The sequence below is a fragment of the Oncorhynchus mykiss genome, chromosome 23, assembly GCF_057628025.1.
Source record: "Oncorhynchus mykiss isolate SJ-2025 chromosome 23, ASM5762802v1, whole genome shotgun sequence".
Taxonomy (NCBI): Eukaryota; Metazoa; Chordata; class Actinopteri; order Salmoniformes; family Salmonidae; genus Oncorhynchus; species Oncorhynchus mykiss.
The window spans coordinates 59,170,939-59,195,000 of NC_143044.1; the positions used below are offsets into that span (position 1 = coordinate 59,170,939).

A 24,062-nucleotide genomic window follows, 5' to 3' on the forward strand; every position below is an offset into this window, starting at 1 on the left:
GTTTAACTAGTAGAATATATAACTAACCCTCATATAACCACTACCCTATTAATGACCTGTTTAACTAGTAGAATATATAACTAACCCTCATGTAACCACTACCCTATTAATGACCTGTTTAACTAGTAGAATATATAACTAACCCTCATGTAACCACTGACTACCCTATTAATGACCTGTTTAACTAGTAGAATATATAACTAACCCTCATGTAACCACTGACTATCCTATTAATGACCTGTTTAACTAGTAGAATATATAACTAACCCTCATATAACCACTGACTACCCTATTAATGACCTGTTTAACTAGTAGAATATATAACTAACCCTCATATAACCACTGACTACCCTATTAATGACCTGTTTAACTAGTAGAATATATAACTAACCCTCGTGTATCCACTGACTACCCTATTAATGACCTGTTTAACTAGTAGAATATATAACTAACCCTCATGTAACCACTGACTACCCTATTAATGACCTGTTTAACTAGTAGAATATATAACTAACCCTCATGTAACCACTGACTACCCTATTAATGACCTGTTTAACTAGTAGAATATATAACTAACCCTCATGTAACCACTGACTACCCTATTAATGACCTGTTTAACTAGTAGAATATATAACTAACCCTCATGTAACCACTGACTACCCTATTAATGACCTGTTTAACTAGTAGAATATATAACTAACCCTCATGTAACCACTACCCTATTAATGACCTGTTTAACTAGTAGAATATATAACTAACCCTCATATAACCACTGACTACCCTATTAATGACCTGTTTAACTAGTAGAATATATAACTAACCCTCATGTATCCACTGACTACCCTATTAATGACCTGTTTAACTAGTACAATATATAACTAACACTCATATAACCACTACCCTATTAATGACCTGTTTAACTAGTAGAATATATAACTAACCCTCATGTATCCACTGACTACCCTATTAATGACCTGTTTAACTAGTAGAATATATAACTAACCCTCATGTATCCACTGACTACCCTATTAATGACCTGTTTAACTAGTAGAATATATAACTAACCCTCATATAACCACTGACTACCCTATTAATGACCTGTTTAACTAGTAGAATATATAACTAACCCTCATGTAACCACTGACTACCCTATTAATGACCTGTTTAACTAGTAGAATATATAACTAACCCTCATGTAACCACTGACTACCCTATTAATGACCTGTTTAACTAGTAGAATATATAACTAACCCTCATATAACCACTACCCTATTAATGACCTGTTTAACTAGTAGAATATATAACTAACCCTCATGTAACCACTGACTACCCTATTAATGACCTGTTTAACTAGTAGAATATATAACTAACCCTCATATAACCACTACCCTATTAATGACCTGTTTAACTAGTAGAATATATAACTAACCCTCATATAACCACTGACTACCCTATTAATGACCTGTTTAACTAGTAGAATATATAACTAACCCTCATATAACCACTGACTACCCTATTAATGACCTGTTTAACTAGTAGAATATATAACTAACCCTCATGTAACCACTGACAACCCTATTAATGACCTGTTTAACTAGTAGAATATATAACTAACCCTCATATAACCACTAACTACCCTATTAATGACCTGTTTAACTAGTAGAATATATAACTAACCCTCATGTAACCACTACCCTATTAATGACCTGTTTAACTAGTAGAATATATAACTAACCCTCATATAACCACTACCCTATTAATGACCTGTTTAACTAGTAGAATATATAACTAACCCTCATGTATCCACTGACTACCCTATTAATGACCTGTTTAACTAGTAGAATATATAACTAACCCTCATATAACCACTACCCTATTAATGACCTGTTTAACTAGTAGAATATATAACTAACCCTCATGTAACCACTACCCTATTAATGACCTGTTTAACTAGTAGAATATATAACTAACCCTCATATAACCACTGACTACCCTATTAATGACCTGTTTAACTAGTAGAATATATAACTAACCCTCATGTAACCACTGACTACCCTATTAATGACCTGTTTAACTAGTAGAATATATAACTAACCCTCATGTAACCACTGACTACCCTATTAATAACATGTTTAACTAGTAGAATATATAACTAACCCTCATATAACCACTACCCTATTAATGACCTGTTTAACTAGTAGAATATATAACTAACCCTCATGTAACCACTACCCTATTAATGACCTGTTTAACTAGTAGAATATATAACTAACCCTCATATAACCACTGACTACCCTATTAATGACCTGTTTAACTAGTAGAATATATAAGGACTAAGGAGGCCTGCTGCACTAAGGAGGCCTTCTGTACTAAAGAGGCCTGCTGTACTGAGGCAGCTATACTAAGGAGGCCTGCTGTACTAAGGAGGCCTGCTGTACTAAGGAGGCCTGCTGTACTAAGGAGGCCTGCTATACTAGGGAGGCTGCTGTACTAAGGGTGCCTGCTGTACTAAGGAGGCTGCTGTACTAAGGAGGCCTGCTGTACTAAGGAGGCTGCTGTACTAAGGGGGCCTGCTGTACCAAGGGGGCAGGTATACTAAGGAGGCCTGCTGTACTAAGGAGGCCTGCTGTACTAAGGAGGCCTGCTATACAAGGGAGGCTGCTGTACTAAGGGGGCCTGCTGTACTAAGGAGGCTGCTGTACTAAGGAGGCCTGCTGTACTAAGGAGGCTGCTGTACTAAGGGGGCCTGCTGTACTAAGGAGGCCTGCTGTACTAAGGAGGCAGGTATACTAAGGAGGCCTGCTGTACTAAGGAGGCCTGCTGTACTAAGGAGGCAGGTATACTAAGGAGGCCTGCTGTACTAAGGAGGCCTGCTGTACTAAGAAGGCCTGCTGTACTAATGAGGCCTGCTGTACTAAGGAGGCAGGTATACTAAGGAGGCCTGCTGTACTAAGGAGGCCTGCTTTACTAAGGAGGCAGGTATACTAAGGAGGCTGCTGTACTAAGGGGGCCTGCTGTACTAAGGAGGCATGCTGTACTAAGAAGGCAGGTATACTAAGGAGGCCTGCTGTACTAAGGAGGCCTGCTGTACTAAGGAGGCCTGCTGTACTAAGGAGGCATGCTGTACTAAGGAGGCATGCTGTACTAAGGAGGCAGGTATACTAAGGAGGCTGCTGTACTAAGGAGGCCTGCTGTACTAAGGAGGCTGCTGTACTAAGGTGGCCTGCTGTACTAAGGTGGCCTGCTGTACTAAGGAGGCAGGTATACTAAGGAGGCCTGCTGTACTAAGGAGGCAGGTATACTAAGGAGGCCTGCTGTACTATGGATCTCAATAGCAACACTGTCTGATGTTCTGCTTTCATAAAAGTTCAACAATAGCAGTTGTTCTGAGAATGCTGTTTACCTGCAATACACACTGAGCGTACCCAACATTAGGTTGGTACCCAACACCTTCCTGATGTACCTACAATACACACTGGGCGTACCCAGCATTACAAACACCTTCCTGATGTACCCAACATTACAAACACATTCCTGATGTACCCAACATTACAAACACCTTCCTGATGTACCCAGCATTACAAACACCTTCCTGATGTACCCAACATTACAAACACATTCCTGATGTACCCAACATTACAAACACCTTCCTGATGTACCCATCATTACAAACACCTTCCTGATGTACCCAACATTACAAACACCTTCCTGATGTACCCAACATTACAAACACCTTCCTGATATACCTACAATACACACTGAGTGTACCCAACATTACAAACACCTTCCTGATGTACCCAACATTACAAACACCTTCCTGATGTACCTACAATACACACTGAGCGTACCCAACATTAGGTTGTTACCCAACATTAGGTTGGTACCCAACACCTTCCTAATATTGAGTTGCACCCCCTTTTTCCATCAGGGAATGGACTCTACAAGGTGTCTAAAGCGTTCCACAGGGCTGCTGATCCATGTTGACTCCAATGCTTCCCTCAGTTGTGTCAAGTTGTCTGGATGTGTTTTGGGTGGTGGACCGTTCTTGATACACACGGGGAAACTGTTGAGTGTCAAAAACCTTCAAACTTAAACAGTTAGTCTTGCTCATTCACCCTCTGAAGGGCACACAATCCATGTCTCAATTGTCTCAAGGCTTAAAAATCCTTCTTTAACCCGACTCCTCCAGCTTCATCTACACTGATTGAAGTGGATTTAACAAGTGACATCAATAAGGGATCATAGCTTTCACCTGGATTCACCTGGTCAGACTATGTCATGGAAAGAGCAGGTGTTCCTAATGTTTTGTCTAGTCAGCATCTAGGCTACAGTACATGTTACCTTTATTTAACTAGGCAAGTCGGTTAAGAACAAATTATTATTTACAATGACGGCCTACCGGGGAACGGTGGGTTAACTGCCTTGTTCAGGGGCAGAAGGACAGATTTTTACCTTGTCAGCTCGGGGATTCAATCTTGCAACCTTTCAGTTACTGACCCAACGCTCTAAACACTAGGCTACCTGCCGCACACACACACACACGCACGCACGCACGCACGCACACACACACACATACACACGCACGCACGCGCACACGCACACACACACGCAGTAAGGAGTAGTTAACCAGACTATGATACTGCAACGCTATGCTGTAAACCACAATATTCTACCCAGCGTCAACCTGACACTCACTTTCCAATCCTCTTTCTGAGCATCCGGGCCTCTGTACAGTAATGAACTCTGCATTGTTAAATTCACATGGTATAAGTCTGCTGATCAGGATCATTCTGGATCAGGCTGAATTCAACAGGAATATGGGTCATTAAATGGGGCCTCTGACCTCACAGTGAGAAGCATTGTCCTCTCTCTTCTCAGCAGGGCCAAGGCATTTACACACACACACACACGCGCAAACACACACACACATGCGCAAACACACACACACACACACACACACACGCGCGCGCAAACACACACACACACACACACACGCGCAAACACACACACACACACACACATGCGCGCGCAAACACACACACACATGCGCAAATACACACACACACACACACACACACACACACACACACACACACATGCGCAAACACACACACACACTCGCACATGCGCAAACACACACCGTGTGCACGCACCCCCCACTGCAGTAAGGAGTAGTGACCACTATGAGTGGTAACCATTGTGTTGACCGGCCACTTGACAAACACACTGGCCCCTTGGAGAGAGGAAGTACTGCATCCACTCCTCACTCTGAGACAAACGAGCCCTGAGACTGGCCTGTCAGTGAGGGGATGGGTGTGACAGACAGCCCTGGAGGGAGGGCCCAGGACCAGTAGGACATCAGGAGGAGAGAGACAGAGGCCCAACAGGACATCAGGAGGAGAGAGACAGAGGCCCAGGACATCAGGAGGAGAGAGACAGAGGCCCAGGACATCAGGAGGAGAGAGACAAAGACCCAACAGGACATCAGGAGGAGGGAGACAGAGACCCAACAGGACATCAGGAGGAGAGACCGAGGCCCAGGACCAGCAGGACATCAGGAGGAGAGAGACAGAGACCCAACAGGACATCAGGAGGAGAGACCGAGGCCCAGGACCAGCAGGACATCAGGAGGAGAGAGACAGAGACCCACCAGGACATCAGGAGGAGAGACCGAGGCCCAGGACCAGCAGGACATCAGGAGGAGAGAGACAGAGACCCAGCAGGACATCAGGAGGAGGGAGACAGAGGCCCAGGACATCAGGAGGAGGGAGACAGAGACCCAGGACATCAGGAGGAGGGAGACAGAGGCCCAGGAAAAGCAGGACATCAGGAGGAGAGACAGAGGCCCAGGAAAAGCAGGACATCAGGAGGAGAGACAGAGGCCCAACATGACATCAGGAGGAGAGAGACAGAGGCCCAGGACATCAGGAGGAGAGACGGAGGCCCAGGAAAAGCAGGACATCAGGAGGAGAGAGACAGAGGCCCAAGACATCAGGAGGAGAGGGACAGAGACCCAGGATATCAGGAGGAGAGAGACAGAGGCCCAGGAAAAGCAGGACATCAGGAGGAGAGACAGAGGCCCAGGACATCAGGAGGAGAGACAGAGGCCCAACAGGACATCAGGAGGAGAGAGACAGAGGCCCAACAGGATATCAGGAGGAGAGACAGAGGCCCAACAGGACATCAGGAGGAGAGAGACAGAGGCCCAACAGGACATCAGGAGGAGAGACAGAAGCCCAACAGGACATCAGGAGGAGAGAGAAAGAGGCCCAGGACATCAGGGGGAGAGAGACAGAGGCCCAGGACATCAGGGGGAGAGAGACAGAGGCCTAGCAGGACATCAGGAGGAGAGAGACAGAGGCCCAACAGGACATCAGGAGGAGAGACAGAGGCCCAACAGGACATCAGGAGGAGAGACAGAGGCCCAGGAGCAACAGGACATCAGGAGGAGAGAGACAGCGGCCCAACAGGACTTCAGGAGGAGAAAGACAGAGGCCCAGGACATCAGGAGGAGAGAGACAGAGGCCCAACAGGACATCAGGAGGAGAGAGACAGAGGCCCAGGAAAAGCAGGACATCGGGAGGAGAGACAGAGGCCCAACAGGACATCAGGAGGAGAGACAGAGGCCCAGCAGGATATCAGGAGGAGAGAGACAGGCCCAACAGGACATCAGGAGGAGAGAGAAAGAGGCCCAGGACATCAGGGGGAGAGAGACAGAGACCCAGGACATCAGGAGGAGAGAGACAGAGGCCCAGGACATCAGGGGGAGAGAGACAGAGGCCCAGCAGGACATCAGGAGGAGAGAGAAAGAGACCCAGGACATCAGGAGGAGAGAGACAGAGGCCCAGGACATCAGGACATCAGGAGGAGAGAGACAGAGGCCCAGGACCAGCAGGACATCAGGAGGAGAGAGACAGAGGCCCAGGACCAACAGGACATCAGGAGGCGAGAGACAGAGGCCCAACAGGACATCAGGAGGAGAGAGACAGAGGCCCAGGACCAGCAAGACATCAGGAGGAAAGAGACAAAGGCCCAACAGGACATCAGGAGGAGAGACAGAGACAGCCCCAACCCCAACCTCAACCCCCCAGCCCCAACCTCCACCCCCCAGCCCCAAACCCAACCCCAACCTCCACCCCCCAGCCCCAACCCCAACCCCAACCTGAAAACACCTCTGGATAACCTATGCAGCACGTACTTTTTCTGTCCCTGTCTCTGTCTCTGTCCCTGTCCATGTCTCTGTCTCTGTCTCTGTCCCTGTCTCTGTCCATGTCTCTGTTCCTGTCTCTGTCTCTGTCCATGTCTCTGTCCCTGTCTCTGTTCCTGTCTCTGTCTCTGTCCCTGTCTCTGTTCCAGTCTCTGTCCCTGTCTCTGTCCCTGTCTCTGTCTCTGTCTCTGTCCCTGTCTCTGTTCCTGTCTCTGTTCCTGTCTCTGTCCCTGTCTAAGTCACTGTCTCTGTTCCTGTCCCTGTCTCTGTTCCTGTCTCCCTGTCCCTGTCTCTGTCCCTGTCTCTGTCTTTGTCCCTGTCTCTGTCTCTGTTCCTGTCTCTGTCTCTGTCCCTGTCTCTGTCCCTGTCTCTGTTCCAGTCTCTGTCCCTGTCTCTGTCTCTGTCACTGTCACTGTCTCTGTCTCTGTCCCTGTCTCTGTCCCTGTCTCTGTTCCTGTCTCTGTTCCTGTCTCTGTCCCTGTCTAAGTCACTGTCTCTGTCCCTGTCTAAGTCACTGTCTCTGTTCCTGTCCCTGTCTCTGTTCCTGTCTCCCTGTCCCTGTCCCTGTCTCTGTTCATGTCTCTGTTCATGTCTCTGTCCCTGTCCATGTCTCTCTGTCTCTGTCCCTGTCCCTGTCTCTGCCCATGTCTCTCTGTCTCTGTCTCTGTCCCTGTCTCTGTCTCTCTTTCTCCCAAATCGTCCCTCCCTCACCCCTCTGTTTTAATATCTATGGTATATCACACAGTCAGTAAACACACACACAGACACACACACAAAACAAACACACACACACACAGAGAGACACACACAGACACACACACACAAACACACACACAGACATGCACACAAAACAAACACACACACACACAGAGAGAGACACACAAACACACACACACAGAGAGAGACACACACGCACACAGACACACACACACACACAGACACACACACACTGAGGTGAGACAGATTGCAGAACAACATTGGGATGAAATCCATTTAAGGCAGTGTGTCTAATCCAATCTAACCGTGTATCTGTTCTGCAGAATGAATTACATTTCATTTCCTCTTCCCTCCCCGACCACCGTGTTCCTGACAGAGACGTTTCGTATTACACACGAGGCAGATCAGTCTGTAAACACGTTAAATGTCACAAAATGTCAACGCGCTGGAAATGTTCCCGGGAATGTAAACAGGAAGACGTTATTTAAAATGTATACTTCTTACACACGCTGTTATAAATGATTAAGAACAAAGTCACAAGTTAAACATATCGTATGTTCTCAGTCAAATCCAAAGTAGTTACCTGACTAACTATCTGGAATAGTATGTAACTATCTGGAATAGTATGTAACTATCTGGAATAGTATGTAACTACCTGGAATAGTATGTAACTATCTGGAATAGTATATAACTACCTGGAATAGTATGTAACTATCTGGAATAGTATGTAACTATCTGGAATAGTATGTAACTATCTGGAATAGTATGTAACTATCTGGAGTAGTATGTAACTATCTGGAGTAGTATGTAACTATCTGGAATAGTATGTAACTATCTGGAATAGTATGTAACTATCTGGAATAGTATATAACTACCTGGAATAGTATGTAACTATCTGGAATAGTATGTAACTATCTGGAATAGTATGTAACTACCTGGAATAGTATGTAACTATCTGGAATAGTATGTAACTATCTGGAATAGTATGTAACTACCTGGAATAGTATGTAACTATCTGGAATAGTATGTAACTATCTGGAATAGTATGTAACTATCTGGAATAGTATATAACTACCTGGAATAGTATGTAACTATCTGGAATAGTATGTAACTACCTGGAATAGTATGTAACTATCTGGAATAGTATGTAACTATCTGGAATAGTATGTAACTACCTGGAATAGTATGTAACTATCTGGAATAGTATGTAACTATCTGGAATAGTATGTAACTACCTGGAATAGTATGTAACTATCTGGAATAGTATGTAACTATCTGGAATAGTATGTAACTATCTGGAATAGTATGTAACTACCTGGAATAGTATGTAACTATCTGGAATAGTATGTAACTATGTGGAATAGTATGTAACTATCTGGAATAGTATGTAACTATCTGGAATAGTATACTTGGTATTATTATGACTAACTATCTGGAATAGTATGCAACTATCTGGAATAGTATGTAACTATCTGGAATAGTATGTAACTATCTGGAATAGTATGTAACTATCTGGAATAGTATGCAACTATCTGGAATAGTATGTAACTATCTGGAATAGTATGTAACTATCTGGAATAGTATGTAACTATCTGGAATAGTATGTAACTATCTGGAATAGTATGTAACTACCTGGAATAGTATGTAACTATCTGGAATAGTATGTAACTATCTGGAATAGTATGTAACTATCTGGAATAGTATATAACTACCTGGAATAGTATGTAACTATCTGGAATAGTATGTAACTACCTGGAATAGTATGTAACTATCTGGAATAGTATGTAACTATCTGGAATAGTATACTTGGTATTATTATGACTAACTATCTGGAATAGTATGTAACTATCTGGAATAGTATGTAACTATTTGGAATAGTATGTAACTATCTGGAATAGTATGTAACTATCTGGAGTAGTATGTAACTATCTGGAATAGTATGTAACTATCTGGAATAGTATGTAACTATCTGGAATAGTATATAACTATCTGGAATAGTATATAACTACCTGGAATAGTATGTAACTATCTGGAATAGTATGTAACTATCTGGAATAGTATGTAACTATCTGGAATAGTATGTAACTATCTGGAATAGTATGTAACTATCTGGAATAGTATGTAACTATGTGGAATAGTATGTAACTATCTGGAATAGTATGTAACTATCTGGAATAGTATGTAACTACCTGGAGTAGTGTGTAACTATCTGGAATAGTGTGTAACTATCTGGAATAGTATGTAACTATCTGGAATAGTATAGTTGGTATTATTATGACTAACTATCTGGAATAGTATGTAACTATCTGGAATAGTATGTAACTATCTGGAATAGTATGTAACTATCTGGAATAGTATAGTTGGTAACCATGGTGATACAGTAGTGTTCCCACTATGCAGAGAGATAACTATCTGACCACTAGCCTTCGTTACCATAGGGATACAGTAGTGTTCCCACTATGCAGAGAGATAACTATCTGACCACTAGTCTTGGTAACCATGGTGATACAGTAGTGTTCCCACTATGCAGAGTGATAACTATCTGACCACTAGCCTCGGTAACCAAGGCAGCATTCCCACTATGCAGAGAGATAACTATCTGACCACTAGCCTCGGTAACCATGGTAATACAGCAGTGTTCCCACAATGCAGAGATATAACTATCTGACCACTAGCCTTGGTAACCATGGTGATACAGTAGTGTTCCCACTATGCAGAGAGATAACTGTATGACCACTAGCCTCGGTAACCAAGGCAGCATTCCCACTATGCAGAGAGATAACTATCTGACCACTAGCCTCGGTAACCAAGGCAGCATTCCCACAATGCAGAGAGATAACTATCTGACCACTAGCCTCGGTAACCAAGGCAGCATTCCCACTATGCAGAGAGATAACTATCTCACCACTAGCCTCGGTAACCATGGCAGCATTCCCACTATGCAGAGAGACACTATGAGGAATGATCAGGTAGGACAATAGATGTTTGCTAGCCTGGTCCCAGATCAGGCTGTGTGTTTGCTTTACACCAATGGAAGTTTGCTAGCCTGGTCCCAGATCAGTCTATGTGTTTGCTTATTCCATTGTCATTGTCAAGCCAAACATGGTGTGATAATTCTATAAGGTATAGGCAAAAAACAGACTGGCACCAAGGCTAGAGGTTTGCTTTAAAAAAGGCTAGAGGTTTGCTTTAAAAAATATTTAGAGGGAATGTTATGGACAGGTCCTGGACCAGATGTTATGGACAGGTCCTGGACCAGCAGGGTTTAGAGGGGAGGTTATGGACAGGTCCTGGACCAGATGTTATGGACAGGTCCTGGACCAGATGTTATGGACAGTACCTGGACCAGATGTTATGGACAGGTCCTGGACCAGATGTTAAGGACAGTACCTGGACCAGCAGGGATTCACAGCGTGCTGTTTCTTCTGTTCCTTCTTCTTCTCAGATCCATAACAGCCTGTTTGGTCCTGGCTTGGTTCAGTCAGTGGTCACATTTCTCTGAGGTCTGCTGTGGGTCTCTAGAGGTGGGTCTCCTGGTCCTCAGCTAGGGGGAGGGGGTTGAGGTCCGGCCTCACAGCCCAGGGAGGAGAGAGGCTCAGTGGGTAGCTGCTGTCTCTGTGTCCCTCTGTCCAGGCTTGCGGCAAGGTGTGTGTGAGAGGAGTGTGAGAGGAGGAGACACACTCGCTGCTCCACAATCCAGCTCTCCGGGCAGGTTCACACTATATCCACACTGCACACACAGCTCTTAAAGGGATGGTCAACACCTTTACTACAGGAGCCGCTCTTAAAGGGATGGTCACCACCTTTATTACAGGAATAGAGAGACAGAGAGGGAGAGAAAAGAGGAGAGGATGTCAGACATTTAATTATGTGGCTTTGATAGGAAAACAAGAAGAGGGAGAGGAGGATGAGAGGGGGATGAGGGGTGATGAGAGGAGGTGGGAAGGAGGAGAGGGGGATGGGGGGATGAGAGGAGGAGAGGGGGATGAGAGGAGGGGAGGGGGATAAGAGGAGGAGAGGGGGATGAGAGGATGAGAGGAGGAGGGGAGGAGGAGGAGGAGGATGAGAGGGGGATGAGAGGAGGAGGAGGATGAGAGGAGGAGGGGAGGAGAGGAGGAGGAGAGGGGGATGAGAGGAGGAGAGGAGGAGGAGAAGGGGATGAGAGGGGGATGAGAGGAGGATGAGAGAAGGAGGAGAGGGGGATGAGAGGAGGAGAGGAGGAGGAGAGGATGTCAGACATTTAATTATGTGGCTTTTATAGAAAAAGGAGGAGGAGGAGAGGTTTCTCCTGTCGTCCTAATGGATGCCACAGTAAACAGGGAGCAGCACACTGCTAACAACAAGGCTTCTTCGCAGCCCTAAACAGAACCATTTAAAAGGTCACATAATATGAAGAGACCCAATGAACCCCTTCCGGGTCATTTTAGTGAGAGAAGAGGAGCCCTTAAAGGGGAATGAGGTGCTTGGCGTGTGATGTCGTGACTATGTCATAACGTCTCAGTGGGAGTTGAACCCTTCTGAGCCGTACTGTTTGGTTCATTCCATACAGCTCCATGAAAGAGACATGAATTAAAAGGAGATTAAGAAGAAGCCCAGAGGTGAAAGATAAAGGAGAACAGTTTAATAAAGATGGACCCAAGTGGTGCCAAAAACAACAACAAGTAGAATAGTACCAGTCATGAGGAGGAAGTCATTCCCATCACTACTAATTCTCCTGATATATAATAGTACCAGTCATGTAGAGGAACCATCACTACTAATTCTCCTGATATATAATAGTACCAGTCATGTAGAGGAACCATCACTACTAATTCTCCTGATATATAATAGTACCAGTCATGTAGAGGAACCATCACTACTAATTCTCCTGATATATAATAGTACCAGTCATGTAGAGGAACCATCACTACTAATTCTCCTGATATATAATAGTACCAGTCATGTAGAGGAACCATCACTACTAATTCTCCTGATATATAATAGTACCAGTCATGTAGAGGAACCATCACTACTAATTCTCCTGATATATAATAGTACCAGTCATGAGGAGGAACCATCACTACTAATTCTCCTGATATATAATAGTACCAGTCATGTAGAGGAACCATCACTACTAATTCTCCTGATATATAATAGTACCAGTCATGAGGAGGAAGTCCTTCCCATCACTACTAATTCTCCTGATATATAATAGTACCAGTCATGTAGAGGAAGTCATTCCCATCACTACTAATTCTCCTGATATATAATAGTACCAGTCATGAGGAGGAACCATCACTACTAATTCTCCTGATATATAATAGTACCAGTCATGTAGAGGAACCATCACTACTAATTCTCCTGATATATAATAGTACCAGTCATATAGAGGAACCATCACTACTAATTCTCCTGATATATAATAGTACCAGTCATGTAGAGGAACCATCACTACTAATTCTCCTGATATATAATAGTACCAGTCATGTAGAGGAACCATCACTACTAATTCTCCTGATATATAATAGTACCAGTCATGTAGAGGAACCATCACTACTAATTCTCCTGATATATAATAGTACCAGTCACGTAGAGGAACCATCACTACTAATTCTCCTGATATATAATAGTACCAGTCATGAGGAGGAAGTCATTCCCATCACTACTAATTCTCCTGATATATAATAGTACCAGTCATGTAGAGGAACCATCACTACTAATTCTCCTGATATATAATAGTACCAGTCATGTAGAGGAACCATCACTACTAATTCTCCTGATATATAATAGTACCAGTCATATAGAGGAACCATCACTACTAATTCTCCTGATATATAATAGTACCAGTCATGAGGAGGAACCATCACTACTAATTCTCCTGATATATAATAGTACCAGTCATGTAGAGGAACCATCACTACTAATTCTCCTGATATATAATAGTACCAGTCATATAGAGGAACCATCACTACTAATTCTCCTGATATATAATAGTACCAGTCATGTAGAGGAACCATCACTACTAATTCTCCTGATATATAATAGTACCAGTCATGAGGAGGAACCATCACTACTAATTCTCCTGATATATAATAGTACCAGTCATGTAGAGGAACCATCACTACTAATTCTCCTGATATATAATAGTACCAGTCATGAGGAGGAACCATCACTACTAATTCTCCTGATATATAATAGTACCAGTCATGAGGAGGAACCATCACTACTAATTCTCCTGATATATAATAGTACCAGTCATGAGGAGGAACCATCACTACTAATTCTCCTGATATATAATAGTACCAGTCATGTAGAGGAAGTCCTTCCCATCACTACTAATTCTCCTGATATATAATAGTACCAGTCATATAGAGGAACCATCACTACTAATTCTCCTGATATATAATAGTACCAGTCATGTAGAGGAACCATCACTACTAATTCTCCTGATATATAATAGTACCAGTCATATAGAGGAACCATCACTACTAATTCTCCTGATATATAATAGTACCAGTCATGTAGAGGAACCATCACTACTAATTCTCCTGATATATAATAGTACCAGTCATGAGGAGGAACCATCACTACTAATTCTCCTGATATATAATAGTACCAGTCATGTAGAGGAACCATCACTACTAATTCTCCTGATATATAATAGTACCAGTCATATAGAGGAACCATCACTACTAATTCTCCTGATATATAATAGTACCAGTCATGTAGAGGAACCATCACTACTAATTCTCCTGATATATAATAGTACCAGTCATGTAGAGGAACCATCACTACTAATTCTCCTGATATATAATAGTACCAGTCATGTAGAGGAACCATCACTACTAATTCTCCTGATATATAATAGTACCAGTCATGTAGAGGAACCATCACTACTAATTCTCCTGATATATAATAGTACCAGTCATGTGGAGGAACCATCACTACTAATTCTCCTGATATATAATAGTACCAGTCATGTAGAGGAACCATCACTACTAATTCTCCTGATATATAATAGTACCAGTCATGTGGAGGAACCATCACTACTAATTCTCCTGATATATAATAGTACCAGTCATGTGGAGGAACCATCACTACTAATTCTCCTGATATATAATAGTACCAGTCATGAGGAGGAACCATCACTACTAATTCTCCTGATATATAATAGTACCAGTCATGTAGAGGAACCATCACTACTAATTCTCCTGATATATAATAGTACCAGTCATGTAGAGGAACCATCACTACTAATTCTCCTGATATATAATAGTACCAGTCATGTGGAGGAACCATCACTACTAATTCTCCTGATATATAATAGTACCAGTCATGTGGAGGAACCATCACTACTAATTCTCCTGATATATAATAGTACCAGTCATGTAGAGGAACCATCACTACTAATTCTCCTGATATATAATAGTACCAGTCATGAGGAGGAAGTCCTTCCCATCACTACTAATTCTCCTGATATATAATAGTACCAGTCATGTAGAGGAACCATCACTACTAATTATCCTGATATATAATAGTACCAGTCATGAGGAGGAACCATCACTACTAATTCTCCTGATATATAATAGTACCAGTCATGAGGAGGAACCATCACTACTAATTATCCTGATATATAATAGTACCAGTCATGAGGAGGAACCATCACTACTAATTCTCCTGATATATAATAGTACCAGTCATGTAGAGGAACCATCACTACTAATTCTCCTGATATATAATAGTACCAGTCATATAGAGGAACCATCACTACTAATTCTCCTGATATATAATAGTACCAGTCATGTGGAGGAACCATCACTACTAATTCTCCTGATATATAATAGTACCAGTCATGTAGAGGAACCATCACTACTAATTCTCCTGATATATAATAGTACCAGTCATGTGGAGGAACCATCACTACTAATTCTCCTGATATATAATAGTACCAGTCATGTAGAGGAACCATCACTACTAATTCTCCTGATATATAATAGTACCAGTCATGAGGAGGAACCATCACTACTAATTCTCCTGATATATAATAGTACCAGTCATGTAGAGGAACCATCACTACTAATTCTCCTGATATATAATAGTACCAGTCATGTAGAGGAACCATCACTACTAATTCTCCTGATATATAATAGTACCAGTCATGTAGAGGAACCATCACTACTAATTCTCCTGATATATAATAGTACCAGTCATGAGGAGGAACCATCACTACTAATTCTCCTGATATATAATAGTACCAGTCATGTGGAGGAACCATCACTACTAAGTCTCCTGATATATAATAGTACCAGTCATGAGGAGGAACCATCACTACTAATTCTCCTGATATATAATAGTACCAGTCATGAGGAGGAACCATCACTACTAATTCTCCTGATATATAATAGTACCAGTCATGTGGAGGAACCATCACTACTAATTCTCCTGATATATAATAGTACCAGTCATGTAGAGGAACCATCACTACTAATTCTCCTGATATATAATAGTACCAGTCATGAGGAGGAACCATCACTACTAATTCTCCTGATATATAATAGTACCAGTCATGTAGAGGAACCATCACTACTAATTCTCCTGATATATAATAGTACCAGTCATGTGGAGGAACCATCACTACTAATTCTCCTGATATATAATAGTACCAGTCATGTAGAGGAACCATCACTACTAATTCTCCTGATATATAATAGTACCAGTCATGTAGAGGAACCATCACTACTAATTCTCCTGATATATAATAGTACCAGTCATGAGGAGGAACCATCACTACTAATTCTCCTGATATATAATAGTACCAGTCATGTGGAGGAACCATCACTACTAATTCTCCTGATATATAATAGTACCAGTCATGTAGAGGAACCATCACTACTAATTCTCCTGATATATAATAGTACCAGTCATGTGGAGGAACCATCACTACTAATTCTCCTGATATATAATAGTACCAGTCATGTAGAGGAACCATCACTACTAATTCTCCTGATATATAATAGTACCAGTCATGTAGAGGAACCATCACTACTAATTCTCCTGATATATAATAGTACCAGTCATGAGGAGGAACCATCACTACTAATTCTCCTGATATATAATAGTACCAGTCATGTAGAGGAACCATCACTACTAATTCTCCTGATATATAATAGTACCAGTCATGTAGAGGAACCATCACTACTAATTCTCCTGATATATAATAGTACCAGTCATGTAGAGGAACCATCACTACTAATTCTCCTGATATATAATAGTACCAGTCATGTAGAGGAACCATCACTACTAATTCTCCTGATATATAATAGTACCAGTCATGTAGAGGAACCATCACTACTAATTCTCCTGATATATAATAGTACCAGTCATGTAGAGGAACCATCACTACTAATTCTCCTGATATATAATAGTACCAGTCATGTAGAGGAACCATCACTACTAATTCTCCTGATATATAATAGTACCAGTCATGTAGAGGAACCATCACTACTAGTTCTCCTGATATATAATAGTACCAGTCATGTAGAGGAACCATCACTACTAATTCTCCTGATATATAATAGTACCAGTCATGTAGAGGAACCATCACTACTAATTCTCCTGATATATAATAGTACCAGTCATGTAGAGGAACCATCACTACTAATTCTCCTGATATATAATAGTACCAGTCATGTAGAGGAACCATCACTACTAATTCTCCTGATATATAATAGTACCAGTCATGTAGAGGAACCATCACTACTAATTCTCCTGATATATAATAGTACCAGTCATGTAGAGGAACCATCACTACTAATTCTCCTGATATATAATAGTACCAGTCATGTAGAGGAACCATCACTACTAATTCTCCTGATATATAATAGTACCAGTCATGAGGAGGAACCATCACTACTAATTCTCCTGATATATAATAGTACCAGTCATGTAGAGGAACCATCACTACTAATTCTCCTGATATATAATAGTACCAGTCATGTAGAGGAACCATCACTACTAATTCTCCTGATATATAATAGTACCAGTCATGTAGAGGAACCATCACTACTAATTCTCCTGATATATAATAGTACCAGTCATGAGGAGGAACCATCACTACTAATTCTCCTGATATATAATAGTACCAGTCATGTAGAGGAACCATCACTACTAATTCTCCTGATATATAATAGTACCAGTCATGAGGAGGAACCATCACTACTAATTCTCCTGATATATAATAGTACCAGTCATGTAGAGGAACCATCACTACTAATTCTCCTGATATATAATAGTACCAGTCATGTAGAGGAAGTCAATTCTGCGGCCCAAAAAGATGAGTAATTTAATAGAGCATAATTTCCTCCCAGATCTGATCCCAGATCTGTGTCTCAGTCAGTATGAATCCTCTTTATATTTCATTACCACTATATTTAGTCTGATCCCAGATCAGTGTTAGATGTGTAGCTGAATACATTTACTGACTGAAACAGACTCTGTGAACCAAGGTCTACTTCTAGCAGGTTTCAGATGTTAGCTTTTCTACCCAGTTGGTTTTAAAATGATTTATCATGTATGAAAAAAACACACACACACACAAACACACACACACACACACACACACACACACACACACACACACACACACACACACACACACACACACACACACACACACACACACACACACACACACACACACACACACACACACACACACACACACACACACACACAATCTATATGGAGAAACTGTTGCTGTGTGATATGCCAAGTAATATAATCTCTTAAAACCCTAGGGGGATATCTAGCTTGAATATATTAGAGAGGAACATGGAGAGCAGGGCAGGCGTGAGGGAGGGAGAAGGGGAGAATGTGCTGGTGTGGGTGTGAGAAAAGGAGGGAGTCATAAGAGGGGGAGAGGAAGGAAGTCAGAGAGGAGCAGAACGAATCTACCTGGAAAGAACACCGTGGAAAGGCAAAGATTCTGAGAGAGAACGCTTGCGAAATTCCGAGGTTCCGTGGTTGCTACGGTGACGGTCTGTTGGCTAAGCCGAGCAGGGGAGGGAGGGTACTGATCCTAGGGGGACTGTTACCATGGACATTGGCTGTTTCTGATGGGGAGATATGTAGTAGTGATCAGGGGGAGGGGGGGGATTGATAGTTACATCACGCAATATTATTTGTAGATGATTTATATTAATATTTGAAACCCAAGTATTTATTTTGTATTGATTTTTTGCTACTGTAGGTATTGTTAGCTAACGTTAGTCGGCTGTACCTGCGCCAAAACTTTTCATCGTATAGCTAGCCCGGTTCTCCATCTTCTATTTAAATGGTGAGCCAACGTGTCTTCACGTTACCACAGTACATATAGAATCACTATACATTTCACAGTCCGTGACAGCGGCTGTCCTATCTGGAGTCAAAGAGGTGTGGCTCTCCTGTTTCAGCTCAAGAGGTGTGTCTCTCCAGTCCTGTTTCAGCTCAAGAGGTGTGTCTCTCCAGTCCTGTTTCAGCTCAAGAGGTGTGTCTCTCCAGTCCTGTTTCAGCTCAAGAAGTGTGTCTCTCCAGTCCTGTTTCAGCTCAAGAGGTAAAGGTGTGAATGTGTGAAAATGCTGCTCCATCAAACCAGGATGACAACAGAACAGACCTCTGTAACCTCTAAACAGCAGACGACAGACCGAACACTGACTGCTGACTGGGACACTTTCTCTCTGCAAGAACAGATCTCATTACAGGGGTCACCAAGCAAGACCCACTAACAGCATGGTTTTGTTGGGCTGTGTGTGTGTGTGTGTGTGTGTGTGTGTGTGTGTGTGTGTGTGTGTGTGTGTGTGTGTGTGTGTGTGTGTGTGTGTGTGTGTGTGTGTGTGTGTGTGTGTGTAGGTGTATGCAGGTGTGTGTATGTGTGCGCGCATGTGTGAATGTGAAAGAGACAGGAGAGCTGACAGAGTGACAGTGTAGTCCTAGGATGTGCGTCCCAATTGGAAGCCCATCCCCCAGAACTCTAGTCCAGAACAGTACACTACATCAGGAACGGCAGCCCATCCCTCAGAACCCTGGTCCAGAACAGGACACTACATCAGGATAAGGTACCGTCTGGGAATCAGCCTTCGTCATCGAGGCCGTGATGAACTGGTGCAGGTATTAAAAGCCTCTGTCTCTCAGGAGGACTACAGAGTTATTATCGGAGTTAATCAGATGGCAGTGACATGACATCTACCCAGACATACATCACACAGACCTAGATACTCGAAGATGGTGAGCTGACACACAGACAGCCAATGGAAAATGAGCTGACACACAGCCAGCCAATGGAAAAAGAGCTGACACACAGCCAGCCAATGGAAAAAGAGCTGACACACAGCCAGCCAATGGGATATGAGCATAAAGTATTATGCTATATTAACTAACAGACACAAGGATGTCACTTGACTTCATTCATCCAGCATCAGCCAATAGGAATCAGGATTTCTATCTGATCTGTCCAGCAGAGAGCTGTGTTACTGAGGAGGGGAGGATGAGGAGGCAGTCAGCCACAGCAGAGAGCTGTGATACTGAGGAGGGGAAGCTGAGCATCAGACCAGCAGAGAGCTGTGTTACTGAGGAGGGGAGGATGAGGAGGCAGTCAGCCACAGCAGAGAGCTGTGTTACTGAGGATGGGAGGATGAGGAGGCAGTCAGCCACAGCAGAGAGCTGTGTTACTGAGGAGGGGAGGATGAGGAGGCAGTCAGCCACAGCAGAGAGCTGTGTTACTGAGGAGGGGAGGATGAGGAGGCAGTCAGCCACAGCAGAGAGCTGTGTTACTGAGGAGGGGAGGATGAGGAGGTAGTCAGCCACAGCAGAGAGCTGTGTTACTGAGGAGGGGAGGATGAGGAGACAGTCCAGCAGAGAGCTGTGTTACTGAGGAGGGGAGATGAGGAGGCAGTCAACCACAGCAGAGAGCTGTGTTACTGAGGAGGGGAGGATGAGGAGGCAGTCAGCCACAGCAGAGAGCTGTGTTACTGAGGAGGGGAGGATGAGGAGGCAGTCAGCCACAGCAGAGAGCTGTGTTACTGAGGAGGGGAGATGAGGAGGCAGTCAACCACAGCAGAGAGCTGTGTTACTGAGGAGGGGAGGATGAGGAGGCAGTCCAGCAGAGAGCTGTGTTACTGAGGATGGGAGGATGAGGAGGCAGTCCAGCAGAGAGCTGTGTTACTGAGGGTGGGAGGATGAGGAGGCAGTCCAGCAGAGAGCTGTGTTACTGAGGAGGGGAGGATGAGGAGACAGTCCAGCAGAGAGCTGTGTTACTGAGGGTGAGAGGATGAGGAGGCAGTCCAGCAGAGAGCTGTGTTACTGAGGAGGGGAGGATGAGGAGGCAGTCAGCCACAGCAGAGAGCTGTGTTACTGAGGAGGGGAGGATGAGGAGGCAGTCAGCCACAGCAGAGAGCTGTGTTACTGAGGAGAGGAGGATGAGGAGGCAGTCAGCCACAGCAGAGAGCTGTGTTACTGAGGAGGGGAGGATGAGGAGGCAGTCAGCCACAGCAGAGAGCTGTGTTACTGAGGATGGGAGGATGAGGAGGCAGTCAGCCACAGCAGATAGCTGTGTTACTGAGGAGTGGAGGAAGAGGAGGCAGTCAGCCACAGCAGAGGAAGTCATTATTGACACACTCCGTGTATCCGTTACAACAGTTAACTGAGCTGAGAGACTCAACAGCAGCCTGTAGATCAAGTATCAGGGCCGTGGATCCTCACAACACTATATATTCCTGATAATATGTATTTCTTGACATTACAGTCAATGCATCATAGCATTGGTAGAGGCACCAACTGAGCCATATGATATTCTATCTCCCTGTCCAACACTGTCTCAGCTGTCTCCCTGTCCAACACTGTCTCAGCTGTATCACTGTCCAACACTGTCTCAGCTGTCTCCCTGTCCAACACTGTCTCAGCTGTCTCCCTGTCCAACACTGTCTCAGCTGTATCCATGTCCAACACTGTCTCTAAAGCAGTCGAGTATATAGTGAATAGGGTTCCATTTGGAACACAGACTAAGAGTCATACTGCAGGCTACAGGGAGATGGAGGGGATTGTGTTAGTGGACACAGACTAAGAGTCATACTGCAGGGAGATGGAGGGGATTGTGTTAGTGGACACAGACTAAGAGTCATACTGCAGGGAGATGGAGGGGATTGTGTTAGTGGACACAGACTAAGAGTCATACTGCAGGGAGATGGAGGGGATTGTGTTAGTGGACACAGACTAAGAGTCATACTGCAGGCTGCAGGGAGATGGAGGGGATTGTGTTAGTGGACCCAGACTAAGAGTCATACTGCAGGCTACAGGGAGACGGAGGGGATTGTGCTAGTGGACACAGACTAAGAGTCATACTGCAGGCTACAGGGAGACGGAGGGGATTGTGTTAGTGGACACAGACTAAGAGTCATACTGCAGGCTACAGGGAGATGGAGGGGATTGTGTTAGTGGTCACAGACTAAGAGTCATACTGCAGGGAGATGGAGGGGATTGTGTTAGTGGACACATACTAAGAGTCATACTGCAGGCTACAGGGAGATGGAGGGGATTGTGTTAGTGGACACAGACTAAGAGTCATACTGCAGGCTACAGGGAGATGGAGGGGATTGTGTTAGTGGTCACAGACTAAGAGTCATACTGCAGGGAGATGGAGGGGATTGTGTTAGTGGACACATACTAAGAGTCATACTGCAGGCTACAGGGAGATGGAGGGGATTGTGTTAGTGGACACAGACTAAGAGTCATACTGCAGGCTACAGAGAGACGGAGGGGATTGTGTTAGTGGACACAGACTAAGAGTCATACTGCAGGCTACAGGGAGATGGAGGGGATTGTGTTAGTGGACACAGACTAAGAGTCATACTGCAGGCTACAGGGAGACGGAGGGGATTGTGTTAGTGGTCACAAACTAAGAGTCATACTGCAGGGAGATGGAGGGGATTGTGTTAGTGGACACAGACTAAGAGTCATACTGCAGGCTACAGGGAGATGGAGGGGATTGTGTTAGTGGACACAGACTAAGAGTCATACTGCAGGGAGATGGAGGGGATTGTGTTAGTGGACACAGACTAAGAGTCATACTGCAGGGAGATGGAGGGGATTGTGTTAGTGGACACAGACTAAGAGTCATACTGCAGGGAGATGGAGGGGATTGTGTTAGTGGACACAGACTAAGAGTCATACTGCAGGGAGATGGAGCGGATTGTGTTAGTGGACACAGACTAAGAGTCATACTGCAGGGAGATGGAGGGGATTGTGTTAGTGGACACAGACTAAGAGTCATACTGCAGGCTGCAGGGAGATGGAGGGGATTGTGTTAGTGGACCCAGACTAAGAGTCATACTGCAGGCTAGAGGGAGACGGAGGGGATTGTGCTAGTGGACACAGACTAAGAGTCATACTGCAGGCTACAGGGAGACGGAGGGGATTGTGTTAGTGGACACAGACTAAGAGTCATACTGCAGGCTACAGGGAGATGGAGGGGATTGTGTTAGTGGTCACAGACTAAGAGTCATACTGCAGGGAGATGGAGGGGATTGTGTTAGTGGACACATACTAAGAGTCATACTGCAGGCTACAGGGAGATGGAGGGGATTGTGTTAGTGGACACAGACTAAGAGTCATACTGCAGGCTACAGGGAGATGGAGGGGATTGTGTTAGTGGTCACAGACTAAGAGTCATACTGCAGGGAGATGGAGGGGATTGTGTTAGTGGACACATACTAAGAGTCATACTGCAGGCTACAGGGAGATGGAGGGGATTGTGTTAGTGGACACAGACTAAGAGTCATACTGCAGGCTACAGGGAGACGGAGGGGATTGTGTTAGTGGACACAGACTAAGAGTCATACTGCAGGCTACAGGGAGATGGAGGGGATTGTGTTAGTGGACACAGACTAAGAGTCATACTGCAGGCTACAGGGAGACGGAGGGGATTGTGTTAGTGGTCACAGACTAAGAGTCATACTGCAGGCTACAGGGAGATGGAGGGGATTGTGTTAGTGGACACAGACTAAGAGTCATACTGCAGGGAGATGGAGGGGATTGTGTTAGTGGACACAGACTAAGAGTCATACTGCAGGCTACAGGGAGATGGAGGGGATTGTGTTAGTGGACACAGACTAAGAGTCATACTGCAGGC

At 43.9% G+C, this 24,062-nt stretch overlaps 1 protein-coding gene across 7 annotated transcripts in view; it reads right to left on the bottom strand.

Annotated features, from left to right (window-relative positions):
• Positions 1-24,062, bottom strand: part of ptprea (protein tyrosine phosphatase receptor type Ea) — a 140,454-nt gene that overhangs the window by 54,395 nt on the left and 61,997 nt on the right. For 4 of the 7 annotated variants that reach the window (XM_090218015.1, XM_090218017.1, XM_090218014.1 and 1 more), the window contains exon 2: positions 11,315-11,727. The exons of the other annotated variants lie outside the window; for them this stretch is intronic. The gene's annotated coding sequence lies outside the window, so the exon portion shown is untranslated. The remainder of the gene's footprint in view (positions 1-11,314; positions 11,728-24,062) is intronic. 7 annotated transcript variants of the gene reach the window in all.